The sequence below is a fragment of the Poecile atricapillus genome, chromosome 3 (assembly GCF_030490865.1).
Source record: "Poecile atricapillus isolate bPoeAtr1 chromosome 3, bPoeAtr1.hap1, whole genome shotgun sequence".
Taxonomy (NCBI): domain Eukaryota; kingdom Metazoa; phylum Chordata; class Aves; order Passeriformes; family Paridae; genus Poecile; species Poecile atricapillus.
Window position 1 is genome coordinate 8,140,016 of NC_081251.1, and position 13,479 is coordinate 8,153,494.

At 40.1% G+C, this 13,479-nt stretch overlaps 1 protein-coding gene across 3 annotated transcripts in view; it reads right to left on the reverse strand.

Moving 5' to 3' along the window:
* Positions 1-13,479, reverse strand: part of KLHL29 (kelch like family member 29) — a 389,363-nt gene that overhangs the window by 338,145 nt on the left and 37,739 nt on the right. The gene's annotated exons all lie outside the window — the stretch shown is intronic.

Genomic DNA, 13,479 nt, shown 5'->3' on the forward strand with positions numbered 1-13,479 from the left:
CCAAACCATTCTATTATTCTCCATCAGTGAATTCTCTTCATATTATGAGCAAAAAGATAAAAACTTGAAACTACACATCTCAAGTCAACTCAAGCGTGTTTGTGTATTAAAAAGTAAAGTAAGTTACTTTCAGAACTGCTAATACATTTGTCCTTCACTTTGGTAATCTTTCTCAAGAAGCCTGTTTTTTTTAACCTAGGCTGTCCAGAAGTACATTTTAATTTTGTTTCAACACAGCCAGCTGTTACTCAAAGTATTGTCTTTACTGGGACCAATTCACTGAATGTAAGACCAAGGAAAGTTAATTTCTCAGTCACAGGCTGAAAAAAGGGAACCAAGTGGGAATGATGTTATAGCCTAATATCACACCCTTGCAGGCATAAATCCCTATAACCACTTCAGGTCCCTAGAACTACATGCAAGCATTTTTTAAAAATCTCACTACAGCACCTCAGTGCACAGACACCAGAAGTTTACATAAACTTAATTCTCTGAAATTAATGGAACTTCACTCTAAAGCCTAGAAACATATAGGCTATGGGGTAGGTTTTGACCCAAGGAGGATACTGGTATCCAATACACAAATTTGGCAAGTTTTACAAGTTCCTATCCATGGTGATTACAGTTCTCATCCCTCTGGAGTATTCCAGAAGCAGGGATGAGACCTTGGCCTGTGGTCTGTACTGTAACCATCCAGTCCTGTGCGTCATAACCACCAGTTCTACTTTGTTCTGCATCTCTTCCATCTCTACTCAAAACAAAGTTTCACTGACTACAGTTGTACAATAAAATAAAAAAAAAAGAATATGGCTTGCCGTGGATTAAGCTGTTAAAATTTAATAAAGGTACATTATTTGTTACTTTGAGAATATAAAGCTTTAAAACCTAGTAGTGTGCAGAGATAAAAGCATATTATTACAATTAGCAAAGAGTGGTATAAATTTAAGTGGTATAAATTGAAGGCATTTAGTTGCAATTCATAACATTTCAGTTATTACTAACTGGAATATATTATGAAAATAAGTTATATGCAACACAGAACAAAAAGAAATCAATTACTTCTATGACTGTTTCTTTGTTTAAACTCTAAATAATTTAAATCCTAAAGACTGCAGTCATTTTGATTTACAGCATTTCACCCTGACATACATTTGGCGCAAAAAAACAGAGGTGCTGTAAATCATCTCTAAAACAACTGGGTATATCAGGACAGAGAGAGAAAGGAATTATGCTAGAGATGAAAACCACTTCAAGAAACTATCAGGGCAAAGAAGAAAAAGCTGGACAGGACATCAATAAGAAGCAGCTTCATGCCAACTAGTACAGGAGCACCTTAATCAGTGAAGCAAGAGCAGGAAGGAAAGATGATTTTGAGTGAGCTGCACTGGAGCACGTGTGGCCTGTGTCAAATTCCTGGGGTCCATCACCCTCTTAATGACCCACCAGAGAGGAACAAAATGTGCTTTTGCTGAGTGCACACCACAACTGACAGGCGAATGGAGGTCTGCAGCTTTATTCTGAATGTTTACCTGAATGCTTAATGGGTCGGAAAAAAAGCCATTTGTGGAGTTCAGCATTATTCAGTAATTTCTCTAATTATAAAGTGATTTCAAGCACTGCTATTGTTGCAACCAGTCTTTCCCTATTAGGGCCTATTGTTTAAGAAGCTGTGTGTGAGCACTGAGAACCTCTGCATGCCAAAGTGAGCATCTCCTATGTGTCACTTCTACCCAACCATCACTCCTCCAGCAGGTAATGCATGCATTATCTACGCTGACCTCTCCTTAATTTATAGCACCTCTGTGTCATAAAACAATTATCCGCATTTGACACGAGCAGCACTTGGTAGCTTGAAAAGCAATTAAAATGTAGGAGCTGTCTCTTGCAACAAAAAGGCATTCAGAGAAGTAGCGCTTCAGAAAAGTTGCGGCACGCCAGCCATCAGTCTGATTCTGCCTCTATCAATCACACGAGGCCTCGCTAAACAGCAAAGCGACGGCAAGCAAACAGCAAATGTTTACGAGGTGCAGCTGGTGGTACTTACGTTAACAGCAAAAGCAGCATCAGTTAAATTAACATTCTTCATTCTTTCATTGCTCATTATGGTTTGACAGACATACCCGCAGTCCACATAAATGACTTAGAGCAAGAGAGCTGTCTAGCATCCTGCCATGAAACAAGACCACCTAATGGGAGCAGCCACTGTAATTAAAATTCTGAAAACCAAGATTTATACCAGTTTAAGGATGAAGTGGTGGGTATTATGACCTACTTTAAATTTATTAAAGGAATCGTGAAACCCTGAGCCATTACTCAAGTGAAAAGTTAAGAGCTACCATTTATGATATTTGTCCGATAAAAGGGACTCAAGCGGTCTTTTGATCTAGGAATCATTTCTGTTGTTTCAGGTCTGGAGATGCAGGGGCAGAGGAAAGAAAAATATATTACTCAAGTATTAACTAATCAGCTTCCCCAGGAGAATGCTCTCTGTAAGTCTTTCTCGTTCAAGTCCACAAGATTTTCTTTGATGGAGAATTGCAGCAACTGGTTCTGCTTAAAAATTTAGAGCCACATTTAATCTCTTGGATCAAGAAAAGTTAATTTCATCAACTTAAGGCTGTATTTCAGGAACTCTGCCAGAAATTAATACCATACCAGAAAAAGGGGGTAAAAACCCACTGGTATTTTTTAAAAGCATCTCTGAAGCACCAGAATGGGATTTAACCAAGTAACAGAATCAGCTCAGAGTACTGGAACTCCAGACCATTATGGAGAAATTAACATAAACATCAGGAAAAGTACATTAAAAAAATAAAGACCACATTGATCTGTAGTTATACACCACCTTTAAAACAGTAAGAGAATTAAACTTAATACTCTTAGATATTAAAACAGATTAGATCACAAAAGATGATTCAGTGTTTGCAGGAAGTGAGGAGGAGTGAGGCACTCGCCTTGTGGCAGTGCAGTGCTCCAGTCCCTGCCAGGCACCACAAGGCACCGTGTAAGGCACACCAGGGCAGGGCTTGCACAACATGGGATGCTGGGTGGCCAGGAGACTAGCATAAGCCCAGGAAGTACTATGGAGAGGAAATGATGAAGCTGGCTCTCTGAAGGTAGGTAAAACCCTCACTTCCATTTCCCAGGAGTGATCTCCTCCCGACTGGAATTTGCTGTTTCATCTCCCTTCTCCTCTGCAAAGAGCAGTAAGAAGCTGAGCTTTTTTGCCTTTTCCCCTTAAGCAGTTAGAAAGCATTGTTCCCTTTCCCTTCAATGCCTCAGTGGTTAAAGCACTTGTCTGTGTTTAAGGCATCTGTGCTTCAAACCTCTCCATTGCCTGAGACCTGAAATCCCACCTGAAATTTGAAATCAGCCCCGGGAGGTAGATACAATCACCAGGCTATCAAAGCATGGTATGGGATGTGAGCATGCATGTAGAACTCTTCCCAACTCTCCCAGCAGGGAAGAAAGCAAACCTGCTCCCTGCCACAGCACTCCTACATGGGGCAGAAACATCTCTGCCATCTCGTATCACCCACCTGTATGTACATATACATGCTTGTGAGTTCCAGGCATCAAAAAATACACCCCTAAACAGAACATCAAAAAAGCTCTTCACTTTAATAAATATATCACACCAGTAAGATGCATTTAGCAGGTCAGTGCCAATTCTCTGATACACTGTAGCTGCCACTCCAGTTGTCCGAACTCCCCTCCAGGATGCATTTCTGTCCAGCCTGTTTCCACAGATGTGCCCACACCTGGGCACGATTTAGGGAAAGCCCTCATCCAAAACCCGGCCCAAGAGCATGTGAACATCAGCCAAATGCACAAGTACACTTGAGCCTGTGCCTTGGCCCTGTTTAGTTTACTAATATAGAATACAGCTATGCAGAATCAAGCTAAATTAAAATTACAGCATTTAAAGCAACCTCAGGAATATAAAGCCTAAAAAGGACTATAACAGCAAACATCTGGATGGCCAAAATCACAAGTGTGGGCTTCAACCCAAGCTGCTTTTAACTGCAGCTCACAATCATTAAGGTTGGAAAAAACGTCTAAGATTGTGTAGTCCAACCATTAACCCAGCAATGTCAGGTCCACCACTAAACCTAAGCACATCTACACTTTTAACACTTCCAGGGATGGTGATTCCACCACTTCTCTAGGCAGCCTGTTTCAATGCCTGCCCATCCTTTCAGTGAAAGGAATTTCCTAGTAATCAATCTAAACATCCCCTGGCACAGTTTGAGGCCATTTCCTCTTGCCCTATTGCTTGTTAACCAGGAGAAGACAAAGCCCCACCTGGCTACAGCCTCCTTTCAGGGACTTGTAGAGAACAGTCAGGTCCCCCCCCAGCCTCCTCTTCTCCAGGCTAAATACCCCCAGCTCCTCCTCAGAAAACTTATGTACCAGTTTAATGAGGCAAACACTGGGTGAGGAACAAAACCCCTCAAAACCCACATCTGTTGTCATAGCTGCTCTATTTCCCGTGGAATACTCCCACTTCTTGCAAGACATACTGGGCAGGGAAAGGAATTAATTACATAAGGGCATATCTGTGTTTAAGAGCTCTTCTGCAAGGACCCCATTGCTTTCTCCTCTGGCCCAGCTGCTTCTCACCCAGAGGATTGGTTTACAACAAGCACCTTTCTTACACAAGAGGGCTGAGCAAAAGCCCCCTCGGGAACTTGTTAGCACCAAACTTGTTTTCTTCCTTGGTATCTCCAAACCGCAGGGCAAAGGCTCCGGCTGCCCCAGGGGATAACACACAGCATCTCCCCAGCAGCTAGGGTTACAGTCTCTTATGCCTAGATGGAATTCCCAGCTAACCTCCACATAAAATATATGCAACTTAATTCACCAAGAAAAGCTTTGTTTTTTTTATTTCCCCTGGGAAGTTTAGCAAGTTCCAGAAAGTTTCTTGCAGCATTTGCCTGAGGGCTGCAGAGAATGGATCTGGATTGACTTGCTCCCACTCATTTCACTGAAATGCCATCATGAGGGACTTCACTGCATGGGAGTATAGTTCTGCTTTACCACAATGAAATGACACGGATATCTACAGATGAATGCCATTTGGGACAAACACAGGGAAAATGGCTGGAAAATCAAGAAGTTTGTGTTCATTTTGCAATATAGCTCATCCATAATTTAATATAGGTAATTCTGTTAGAAGAATGCTGCCTGTCACAGAAAGATATGAAGAAACAGTGCTCTCCATCTGTTTTATTACATTGTTGTGGTTTGCTTTTTTTCCCCAAGAGATGGTTAAGAAGAACTTAACCTGAAAAACTGACATAGTACAACTCCTCTTGTATATTCCTCAGCCAAAACAGATATACTCTGCTTCCTAAAAACATGCTTACTCAGTGCTGGAACATGGAAATGCTATTTATGGTCAATCAGAAGACTAAGCACAGACTCATATGTAAACTCTGGAGATATATGTTTTCTCCAGATAATACGTTCACATTTCAAGGGTCACGTGCTAGAAAGCCATTCCATTTTTCCCCCCTTCTCCACATCAGTTTGCAATATTAAAGTTTCTCCAAATTCTGCCTTGCTTGCATCTTAGAAGCTCATGGAGATACTACCAAGAATCCTATATAAAGTCAGTATCTTTTCTAGTAGTAAAATTAATAACCCAAACTGAGTGGTGGGGCGGTTGGTGGGGAGCAAGCAGAACACAGGACAAGTTGTTAAATCACTTTATATTTTCCAGCATTATAGAACCTAATTCAAATTACCCCAACACAAAACACCCTTCTCACAGATTTTAAGGAATGTTTGATTCAGCTTTAAGAGTCGTTTTTTGTCTGTAGAAGAGCTGCTTGGAAGGGCTTCAATAACTCTTTCATGGGTATTCAAAGTTGATTTAATAACCCAAGTTCTAATCAGTTAACTGATTACATCTACAAGGATCCTCCAACCAGCAAGCTTTATTTATTCTTACCAAATCCTCACACCTACAGCACCACCTCACCTCATCTTCTGCCTTCCATTTATGACAACTGTCCATCATTACTGTTTAAAAGACAGAAGATACCTGCACTTCAAACTTCTCCAGATTACTTAATTTATTACCCACAAGCACAACGAAACACATTTCTGCTTATTTCAGAGGCAAAGTCCTGAGTACCTCAGCACAGAGCAGGAATCAGCTATTCAAACTGAATCTCATAACCCGAGAGATAAAGCAGCACATGCTACCTTTTTTTTTTTTTTAAACCAGGTGCAAACTTGTGGAAATGTGTTATTGTGTTGCTAATAGCAATCACCAACTGGGATTTCATAAAAGGACAACTAGACTTAGACAGCCCCAGAAAGGGACTCATGAAAAAACATGCTAAGGAAAGAAAAAGCACTCAATGTAACTAACAAGAAATTATCTGCTGCAGCAGAATCTCAACCTGCAATTACATGTGTTATCACTAATCTGTAACACTGTCCGACATCCCAAGGAAAGCTGGAGATGCCTGCCTGCACATTTTTTTCACTGCAATTCCCTATCACATAAATGAAAAAGGCATTCAAATAATACTCTAGCTGCATTCAGGAGGCACTCTTCATTTTTTATATATATGACATATATATATATAAAAATATATATATATTTACAGATTGAGAATGACAGCCAAGAAACCCACATGTGGTACTGGACTGAACATCATCACCCTATACTACATGGCAGCAAGTGAAGTATCATTTTTGCCTTCCTTAATAGACAAATTTCACAACTGCAACATGAATGGGTATTTTCCTGCCATGGACACAAAGCTGGATCTAAAAATAATAATAGAAGTATAAAATTTTTACAATCATGGACACTCTCAAAACTGCCTTTTCATATAAGAGGACTGAGCACCACCAGGAATGGGAAAGCATCCATCTCTAAGTAGAGAAAGATATAATTTAGAATTTAACATTATCTGGACCAGTGGTATGTTCCTGAGGATCTACATGTGGACATGGCAGAAGACACCACAGAACATCATGGGAACCTACACCAAGAGCTGCAATTTTCTCCAGTATAGGCTAAGCCAAGCCAGGCAAGTCAAGAAGAGCAAAGACCACATAAAAAACAAGTAATTTTCTGTGTTTCAGACCCACCGACTTCCAATCACCCTCAGGAATGAGCTGACCTGACAATCCAACAGAGGCACCCAAATAGGGCAGGTTAACTCAACAAGGTAAACAAAGTTGGCTCTATAACAAACCATGCAACAAGAATATCTCAAGGATTAAGCCTTTAGAGAAATTATCTGGATAAGGAGGCTCAGACAAGTCAGTTGTGCCTATGGACATTCATAAGCAGCTGAAGACAGCAACTATGGTCTGCCACTCGTAATAGTTGCCTGTCAAGTAGTGTTTTCATCTCTACTGCACTTTGCAAGCCTCTCCTTGCCTGGGTTAGTCAAATCCTTTCCAATGACTTCTCAGGCAAGGCTGGCTGACAAAGCTGGATGCTGGAATGCTCCCATCTCCCCTTTTACTTGCAGCACAGCACCACACAGCTGGGGAAGGCACAGAGGAGTGGCAGTAAAATATTCCAAATGCAACAGCAATTTCCAAAATGAGTGGTTCTCTACCAGCTACAATTATAGTTCTCCGGGACACTAGAAATCAGCAAGGTCAAAAGCTATACAAGTAACAGAAAACAGATGAGTGCGTTCTCAAAATCCACAGCTTATGTTGATGTTGACAAGTAGGTTAAAAGATATAGCTAAATATAAGAATTCATTATAGACATGATGAAACAAGATAGAAAAATGGCTGTCCCTCCCTGCAGAAAGAACATTTAACTAGGATTTCTAATGCTGAAATGCTGCTGAAGGACTGTGAGCCAATTAACAGCCAACTTCTGTATTTCACATGCTACACAGAAAAATAACAATTACAGGATTCCACACACTGAAAAACAACTGTGCTGCTGAATCTTGCTGCAAACTGTGACAGGGTCCTTGGCCATGACACCTGTTTACCCTGAAGAGGCCTGACAACAATCAGCATGAAATTCATAAGCATGCTTAGAAATAAATAAGTAAATAAATAAAAATAATAACTTTAAAAAGTCATGATGGCAAAAGACTGACAGAATTGCTCTGAGGTTTCTTGTTGGTGGAATATTCATTCCACTAGTAAGATATCTACCCATAGATCAGATTAAAAAGCTGTCTACTGGAATGAAAACGTAGCTCAACTTATCCAGGATATTAAAGTGTGTAGTGCAGCTGACATCTGATCTGATTACTTTTCATGCAAAGCAAGAACAAAACCCAAACTTTAAAAAGGCAAAATAAAAAGTACTGAGAGAAATCCATGTTGGAGGACTAAATACGATTACAGTAGCAATTTCAGATCAATATCAATAAAAGATTTTATGGACTGCAAGATGCATATCCAACACAATTCAGAATTGACATGTTTTAGGCAGTACACCAATCACTTCCCACAATGGAAATGAATTCTGGAGACACAAATCAGAGGCAAGAGATATCTCTGCAGGATGATACAACACATTCAAATTCTTATGCACAGGTTCAGAGAATTCCGCAGCTGACATGAGGAATAAATTGAAAAGAAAAAAAAAGTCTGAAAATAAGAACTGTGTAGTTAACTATACTAAACTGGTAGTTTTTGAAAGAAGCTAAAAGAAAATACCTTCTAAATTCAGGGACCTGACCCAGAAATCTGTTGTCACCTAGAAAGTGAAAGCCTGCACCATGTGAAAGAAGGCTGTCCACTAACTTTGGAGAGGTGCTAAGCAGGCCAAGTATACTCAAAACATCAGCTTTAATGGAGAAATTAAACAGTCATGGCTAAGCTGCTTAACATTTCACAACACAGACAATGGCATGAAAGATACAATAACAGCAGCTTAAGGGAAAGCAGCCAGTGGAAACCAACTGGAGAAAATGATGAAATTCTGGGATAAAGAGATGACTGATTTAAAAAAAAAAAAAAAAAAACAACCCAAATTCTTCCAGATCTGGAAAAGCACACTGAGAAAAAAACCAGGAAAATTAAATTATACTGAAAATATCAACCCAAGATGACTTAAAGAGATGTTAGGCTCTTTCTGTGAGTAAACAAGAAGTTTCCTCCAGCATCATCTTAACCACTGAAAAAGGAAGCAGAAACACAATGTTAACCTACAGTCTTCCAGCTCAAAATCTAACAAGTGCATATCAAATGGAAAACACTTTTCTGCAACCACAGAGGCAGGATAACCCCACATGATGCCCTCATGTTTTGTAACATAAAACAAAAGTAGAACACCACAGTCTGCATTTATCCTGTACAGTTAAACTAAACAAACAAATGGTGTTACAACAGTTACTAGGGCCAAATCCCAATGTCCAACCAGCCCCAACATCCCCTTCTCCCACCAGAAGGGCACTGCTGCCCCAGACCTCACTCCAAAATGTATGAAAAGTTACACAATACTGCACCTCAGTAACACCTTGATAGAGACCCTGGCACAGGTTGCCCAGCAGAGCTGTGGCTGCCCCATCCCTGAAGAGTTCAAGGCCAGGTAGGATGGGACTCTGAGCAATCTGAGATAGTGGGAGGTGCTCATGGCAGAAGGGCTGGACTAGATCTTTAAAGGTCCCTTCAAACCCAAATCAATCTGGGATTCTGATTAGAAGGATACAATTTACTCATAAACACATCTTTTCTGAGTAATAACTCAGCCAGTGCAGAAGTGAAGACTGAAGTGTACAGGGAAGGGGAACCCATCCTGCATTAAGTATTAACTGAATTAATTTTTGCATTTGAACTTTGAATATTTTTTAAGATTAATTTGCTGCAAAATACAATGATCAGTCTCCAGTCAAACATTTTGAAAGAAGGGAGAAGAATACAAATGCACAAACAATTCATCAAGAAGAAACAAACCCTTGCAGCACAGACAGGACACATGCTGGCATGATCTGATCACTGGAGGAGGGATAAGGGTGATGACTTTAAAAGTTATTTCCAGCTTACTGTCTGGCAATGAAAGCAAAATCTGAGACTACAGCTGGACATTTGAATACCTCCAAAACAAATCCCCTGGAAAGGATCAAGTATTAAAGTCAGTGAAGTCAATGAATAAACAAGAATCACCAAAATTGGTATTTCTCAGGAAAAGATGAAAGTATTTCAAATCTGTCATACTGATAAGGTCATGACATCTGCCAATATCTAGATGGGTGGCTACGCCACCGTGGAAAAATGGCAGAAATGGCTAATTAAAAATTCTGTCCTACCTGAAAAGTGATTGTTATTTGGCAAATTGAGACCAGACCACATCAAAGACAGCTGGCCTTGGTGGCATAGGAAAGAAGCAAGCTTAGATAACCCAGAATGTAAGGCAATAAACAGATTCACATCACAGATGTACAGGGAGCTTTAGATATGTGGTGGGCTTCTGGTTCCCTTCTCCATGCTTTTAATTTGCCCATTTGGGGAAGGATGGCCTTCAGGAATTTGAGCTGGAGATGGAACAGACAGCTGGACTCAATGTTGACCATGGCTCCTAACTGCTTTTCTGATACACACCAAAACAGTGGCTCTTGGAAGAAAAAACAGTAGACTCCAGCATCTACAGCTCATGTTCACACCGAAAGAGAAACTAAGAACACACGAATTTTTGCACAACTTATTTTAAGCTGTCAACAACAGGGAAAATAAAAAGGGCATTCCTTTACTTCCAGGATTTTCAGTTTATAAATTAGTGAGCAGATGCCAGATCAAATTTACTATCTCCTAAGACTGATGCAAATCCCAGCATTTCCACAGGTTTCCATTCCTATCAGGGTATCTTTGCCAAAACGCATTTTGTTCTCACGTTAATGCAAGAATGTCTTTCTTTTCAAAAACATTCTGGGCTGTTTCCTAACTAAATGGAAGACAATGAGGTCAGATAACATCTTTCTTCACTGAGCTGCACCTAGTACTAAATGAAAATGGCAGATTGCTCAGTGAAATTACTGTTGCATCAGAAGGAAGTCAGTTGTCAGGAAGAGTGAGTTCTGCAACCTCTCCATTATTGGGTACACATTTTTTTTAGGATAAGAAACCAACAGAAAAGTACTTTATTTTCTGCTTTAACCCAAACCCTTTCCCTTTTTCCCCTTTCTTCCTTAATTAATAATTACCATAATTAATAAACTGGAAGACTGGACCTGAGCTGCAGGTAGGTGCATCCTGCACCATGAAGAGCCCAGCAGTTCACACCCCACTCCACGTTTGTAAGTTGTTATTCTGTGGCATCAGTGACAGAACTCCATTTCCAGACTGTGATTATTTGTTACTGTTGAAAATTATTTTCAAAAAAAGGACAGGTAAAACGCAGACCCAAGTGTTGTCTGATAAAATGATTGCTTATAAAAATGGATCAAAAGTTGAAAAAAAGTAGTTATCTGTGACAACACAGTGGCCCATTTCTACAATTTATATAAGCCCTTCCAAAGATTTTCCTCTGAGCATCTCATTATATCTAGGTTCCAAAGCTAGAATTGAGTGCATTTATATATTTCAGCTGTTGAATGCTGTCAGGATTCAAAGATAAACTACATTTTCAAGACAATTTAGATTTTATAATATTTGTTGTCTTCACCAAAGATGAAAGACAGTTGTTTTAAATCATTGCTTTGTACAATCTGGTTTGCATACATTTAACAGAGAGCCATTTACAGTCCCATCAATGTTTGGAGTGTGGCAGGAGAAAGGTAAGCTGCAACTGAGTACTTTATGATACAGGAGCTTGATTTTCAGAGCATCTTGGCTTTCCTGAATTTTTCCCCCAATTTGATTAATTAATTGAAAGGAAGGAGGATTTTGTTTTAGAGTTCCTCACACATCTGCTTTTTACTAAGAGTATGCTTCAACCCATCCATTTTTCAGTACCATAAGCTTGTCCTTTAGAGCACTCTTAGCAGGTACCAAAAAGACCCCACCACATAAAACCAGAGCTCTGCATCTTCCTCTACAAAACAGCATTTCAGGCAACAACTGACCCATCTACATACCACTAGCACTCATTTAAATAGCAAGTAACAGGCAAATTTAATTGCTTTTCAAAGAGCTTAAAGTCTGTTTCATCTATTCCATTCACCCAATCCACTTCCCAGCTATGGATGTTTTTGAGGCAGCTCCATGCTGAACTGCTCATGCCTCAAGTCAGGCAAGAAAAAAACAAGCCATAGGGTACCAAACATTTTCCTTCTCTCCCTCCAAAGAAAATGCAGTCAGAGTGCAGACTTGACGCTGTCTCAACAACCCCTCTTAATGACACTGTGCAATGATGATCATATATATTATTATATATAATATATTAGATACATATTACAGCAGAGGAAAACCCCTCTGCTTCCCACCTCTCACATCACACATTACATTTCTCCAAACAGCAACTTCCCAAGCACTCTGCCCTTGCTTGTATCTGTCCCTAACTGCAGGACTCAGAAGACATCTTCCCTCTCTGTATGAGAGGCCTGAAAGCTGGGCTGGTGGCCAAATTCCTACCCACTGTTTGCTCTCCCTCAGGAGCATGCCTAGCACTGGACTGAGGCAAAACTTAAGGAAAACCTCTTGTGTGTCCATCCATCCATCCAGGACACCTACACTGTGTTCTCTGCACAGCCAGCTCCAAGGCTGCAGCTTCTGCCTGGGCACCTCCACACCAGCAGCTTCAGAGATGTTCAGCAGCTCAAGCAACCCTCTTGATTGTGAAGGATGAGGAAAAGAGCCATGACAGTGCCTCTTCAGGCCTAGCTGTGTGTTCCCTGAGCTGACAGAGACAAAACCCTAGAGAATGTCTCTCCAGGCCCTTGAAAACCAATACCAGCAGCTCCCAGTCACTAACGAGCACTTACCCAGGAGCCAAAGTGTAACATTTGATAGCCTGTGAGAGTGGAGAGATTAACTTCTTCATTTGACCAGGTGCCACTGAGGGACTTTCTGTACTCAGCTGAATGCTTATCTAGGCCAGTTTCTAACATTCTTTTTTGATACTGCACAACTTTTGGTACAAACAATTAAAAAAACCCCAAACTTATTAATTTTTAACAATTTATGTCAAGCCATTCCCAGTCATTAAAAAAAAAAAAAAAACTCTTTTCAGCTATTGGAAAAAAAATTACACTCATTTCTACATCCACAAGTCTTAAATTTTTATTTATCCTTGCAAATCTGTCAGCATTGTGATATGTGTATGCCTAGATGGCATCTGCAGCTCTTCAGTCCCAAAGATTTGGTTGTCCACTGAAAAGCTACAGCATCTTTTTTGGAGGACAACAAGACTATTATTTTTCCTTTCTAGTTTATTCTATTTAAATTAAAAAATATTCCCCCCTTAATATTCCCACTTTTACTTTTCTTTTCTTGGATGTTACTTCTCTTTCATAGAAAAACTTAATTGGTTCAGTCACAGAGTATAACATGGCACTATACTGCACTTCATACAGTTTTAATTAATAGCTTAATGGA